General features: G+C 41.4%; 1 long non-coding RNA gene across 2 annotated transcripts; it reads left to right on the forward strand.

Annotated features, from left to right (window-relative positions):
- The first annotated feature begins 2,115 nt into the window (after positions 1–2,115).
- Positions 2,116–4,605, forward strand: LOC121393211. 2 transcript variants are annotated; one of them, XR_005960854.1, is made up of 3 exons: positions 2,118–2,203; positions 3,721–3,816; positions 4,105–4,605. It is a non-coding gene; the product is annotated as an uncharacterized LOC121393211 (long non-coding RNA). The 2 variants fall into 2 exon arrangements; XR_005960855.1 differs by lacking the exon at positions 3,721–3,816 and having other exon boundaries at positions 2,116–2,203.
- Positions 4,606–5,038: the final 433 nt, after the last annotated feature.

Below are 5,038 nucleotides of genomic sequence, written 5' to 3' on the forward strand. Positions count from 1 at the left end.
GGTGGATCTGGGCCAGGGACCCACCGGGTTTTTTCCCAGCATCCCGCTGGCCCAGTCCGACCCTGCCCCAAACAACCCGGCGGCTACGTCGTGTCCCCCACCCGACATGGCTGTGTGCTCACAGGAGGACGCATGTCTGCACGCATAGGACGAAGCACGTCCGCGTGCTAAGGACGATGCACGTCCATTCACAAAGGACAACGCACATCCATGCACAAATGATGCACGTCTGCGCGCAAAGGAGGCCGTGCACACATCTGCTTGCATAGGAGGAAGCGCGCATTCTTCCTTAATTACTTAATTTTCACAAGATTATTTAAGAACGGGTTAACACAATCAACTGTCACCATGATAGGTCACAGTTTAGGTAGCCTAATAGAAATTTTTCATAGTGACAAGGCCATAGCGACGGTCTCAAGTTGGAAACATGCACATCTGGCATGACATCTTCCCCCCCCCCATTTTTAGCTCTGCTGACAGAAGCTCTTCTACAGCTGCCACTGCAAATATAGTGGCAGATAATGGTTAAGGATGTTTATCATTTTTCACACAGTGCATATTTATTTATATTTAATTACACCCTAAAATATCAACTTAGCACACATACCCCTCACCCCGTTGGTTAGCTGTCTTATGTGCAGGTCTATAAAAATACATTATTACTACCTTAATGTGTTCTTCTGGAGAGGGAAGCTCTAAAACTGAATATTTGTACAATGAAGGGTTCTTATAAATTGAACAGTTTCTATAAATTTGACCCTATTCTGCATTGTATATGTTCCAGAAAACAAGTAGGCATAGGTCATTGTTTTATCAAATCATCTGTTCAAGTTATGATTTTAAGGTTTAGAGCTACTATGCATTAGTAGGGCTCTTACACATGAGCGTTCCGACCTGCGCAGGAATAGACGCAAGTCATTATTTGAAATGGGGCTGTACTCACACAGGCGCGTGTAGGCGCCGACCGCAGGTTCAGACGCAACATGCTGCATTTTTCCTGCGTTCGGCGCCTACACGCGCCTGAGTGAGTACAGCCCCATTTCAAATAATGACTTGCGTCTATTCCTGCGCTCCCCTGCGGCTGAACGCCAAAAAACGGAACGCAGGGGAGCGCAGGTCGGAACGCTCATGTGTAAGAGCTGTAGGGCTTTTTTATAATTAACCTCTCATTGTAAGGGAGGGTAGGTTAAATGCAAAATAGATTGCCCACTGCTGATGAATTAGCATGTGACCTATACTTAGGGAGGGTAGGTTAAATGCAAAATAGATTGCCCACTGCTGATGAATTAGCATGTGACCTATACTTGCTGACCAAGCACAGACTCTAATCATGTATGGTAGTAAAAAAAACGTCACATGGTTTGAAAAAAGTTGTGCAAAATACACCCCATTCACTTCAATGGGGCAAATTTACTAAAGGGCTAAGTAGCCAACGCTAGCAACAATTCGCCCTAAATACCATACGCAGGGACATTGCCAATTCACTAACAGGCGTAGAGGACAATTCGCTAGCGAACGAGACTGTCGCTAGCGTTCATTCGCACCCTATCTTTTTGCTGCGGTGAATGGTTGTTACTCCACAAATTCAACAAGATTCTAATTTTACTGACCGTTACCTCTTTCACCAGAGTTTACTTCGCCACCTCAGACCAGGTGAACTGTTAAAATGAAGCTTATGTCAGTGACATCATTAGATTCTAAAAATATTTAATAGTGACCATCAATTGAAAAGCATAAACACACCCAACTGCTTGATTAATGACAATAGGAGGAATAAGAAAATTGTAGATGGTGGAGTCTACAAAACCACGGCCTCTTGAGAAAGTAGTAAACGTTAAATGAGGGAAATGTGTTAAGCACACACAAATGTGTTGGAGTAGTTTGCCATGGTATTGTTTCCCGGTCCCTTCAGGCTGCCTCTCCAGACTGCTTCCAACTCTTTCCCCCGCAACCCCCTTCTCCTGAACAGTGGCGCTTCTATATTCTACTCACAATCTTGTGCCTCTTCTCCAACTTTAGCCAGCCTTTCTTCCGAAACAGCTTCTTACAGACTTTTTCTAGCCCCCTCCTTCTTCAATTCAGCAGCCGCTTCCCTTTTCTCATTGTGTTCTTTTGCCCCGGTCCCTTCTGCTCCTGCAGTCCAGCACCTCCCTATCAGCGTGCCACGTTACACACACGCTGCATCCATATAGAATTCTAACAAGTAAGTATGCACGCTGCAAACAAAAGGTGTTGCTAATAAAATAGATTGGTTCACAAGGGACAGGGGACATAAATTGGGGGTTATACTGTATAGAGCTTTGTCAAGGCAAGACTGTACTAATGGCACGTGACACACCACTCTCTCGCATACCGTACTTTCTTAATGTACGTACTACTGGCACGTCAGTTAGTCTATTCAGCTTCAGATGCGAGAGTAGCGCATCACTGACAGCACCACAAGGGAATACAAGGCCTGTACCCTACTATTATTGTTGGTAATTTTCTTAGAGATACTGCGGGCCACAATTGGCCCGAGGACCACACTTTGGGCCTGTTTGTGTTGTGTGATGCAAGTATAAGCCGAGGTAGAGTTTTTCATCACATTTTGGGTGCTGAAAAGCTCGGCTTATACTCGAGTATATGCGGTAAGCGTAAGAGTTCTATCGCAGTTTCACTAGGCAGAAAGGTACACTTGCGAAAATTTGTCGTGAAATACTCGCCCAGCCAAAGTAACGCTAACGAAAATTCGCCAGCGTTCGGCTGCTGAGACACAACTTTGCATTTTAGTGAATTAGCGTAGCGGTAACGAATTTGCACCTGGCAAAAGTGTGGCGAAGTGGTCACTGATGAAAATTCGTCCTTTGGTGAATTTACCCCAATATGTTTTCAAAATGCAAATGTTTTGCTATTTCGCAAATTTCCGGCCAAGTTAAATGGGTCAGATTCACCCATTCCTAACTGTCATTTGCTTTAAATGTAGATTTGTTTTACAATATCTGCTAATTACGGCATAGATTTAAGTGGTCCTTTGGAAGTTATTTATCAAACAGGGAAACTGAAACTATGCCATGACTATGAAGATTTTCATTCATCCAGGTCATGGTATGTCTAGTATAGGTAATTCTAAAACAACTGGACTTTCTGAGTAATCATTGAAGACATTTCACTACTCATCCGAGCAGCTTCTTCAGTTCAAGTGACTGGTATGGGAAGTCCTCAGCAAATAAACTCTTCCACTAATTGTGTTGCTTTGTAGTTACTGTGATAGGATTACCAAGGTATTATGCAACTCCTAGAAACAGGTGTTATTTGTGAGAGTTGCATGAATGAATGTGTGAAGTGTTCTGAAACCACTGGAGTACAGATGTTAGAACAACATTGTATGTAGCAGACAGGCAATCACAGCCTCTGTGAGTTTCAGATGTCACCTCTCTGAAAGTTACAATTGCCATTGTGATTGGATTAGTGGAAGAGTTTATATGACGAAGATTTCCCATACCATTGCAAATCTGATACCAGCATTTGCTGTGTTAATTTCCAGTGCAGTTAAAACTGCATTTCATTTCCAGCCATTTCATTCAGTGAATGTGAGACACCTCTGGCACAGAAAAGGTTATCACCAAATTGAACATGTGTTGCTGTGAAGCATTTCGGAAATTCAACTGAAGCTGCTCAGGCATTCCTAGGATTGTAAACACTCATCTCTGCCAATTTCTTTTCTCTTTTCTCTCTCTCCAGTTTTTGTACAGAACAAAGCATACAATACTGCAAATGGCCTGAAGGTGATGGAAGATTTTTTTTTCTATCACCGAGGACAGAAAAACATTCCCAAGGGTAGATTTTCTCCCCTACTCAAAGCTACATATTTATATTGTCATCTGTGTATGGACTGAAATGCTAGTGGCAGCATTAGGCTGCTTAAAAACGGTTCTGTTTTCTTTTCAGTACAAATAAATCTGTCATATTTGCAGCTATTACTTACCATTTTCCTTTTATACATTTTTTGTAATAAATGAAAGGCTTTTATGTGGAGCTCTTCATAAATGGTACTGAGTAGGAGGGTATGGGCATGTCTTCTATTATTGTGCCCCTCATGCATTTCTCCTTTCTTCATCTTTTCAGAACCACACGTTGAGCCAGCACGCACAGTAAGCCAGTGGCAGTACAGGACTTCTCTCTGTAGAAGACTTGACAGAGACACAGTGGGGAGGACCATTTAAACATTACATCCAATCAAAGTGTCATTTGCAACCCAGATGTAAAACTGTAATGATTTGGCCATGAGGCGCTGCTATTATAAGCAGCTGGAAATGAATATTAATGGAGGAGATTAAAAGTATTCCATGCTCAGTATTTTTTATTGTGCTGCTTCTTACTAGTGTACTATAGAGCTTCTGCTTCTGACTGAATTTATAGTGTTAGAACAATTTGTTCAAAAATAGTTTTTTGTTGCTTCTTGTACAATGATAGTTCTTGTATATTGATTGTTTATTTTCAGCATCATTTAAATGCTATTTTTTAGTTGTGTGTCTTTGTTATGTGATGGACGCAGCTGAAAAAAATGCTTTGATTGGATTTGTCAATTCACACAGGACAGTCTAATAAATATAATTAGCAAATGGATTTTCTGTTTTTAAATGTGACTTTATAATGGATGGAGGGCACACCAAAATTTTCAGAAAATGATAAGAGGTGCAGAAACAAATGTTACCCCTACTGCAGGTAACCTGTAACAATACTAAATGTCTGTATGTTCGCACACTCAAAACAAAATGCAATTTAGAGAGAGAGTGGTTTGAAAAAATAATTTTTACTTTTATGCAGAAAAAGGCATTTTACATAAACAACGCCATACAACACATGGCACAATTTATACAGTATTAAAAAAATCGCATAGAATATAACCCACTCATTAGTTATACATAGCAAGCAAGAAACCAGCAAGGAGCGGATACACCTACCAGAAAAATGAGAATGGCCCCAACGTTTCGGCACCAAGGCCTTTGTCAAGGGGATTCTGATGCTAGGTATAAATACCCTAATCAATCACTAACTG

Source organism: Xenopus laevis, chromosome 4S (assembly GCF_017654675.1).
Source record: "Xenopus laevis strain J_2021 chromosome 4S, Xenopus_laevis_v10.1, whole genome shotgun sequence".
Taxonomy (NCBI): Eukaryota; Metazoa; Chordata; class Amphibia; order Anura; family Pipidae; genus Xenopus; species Xenopus laevis.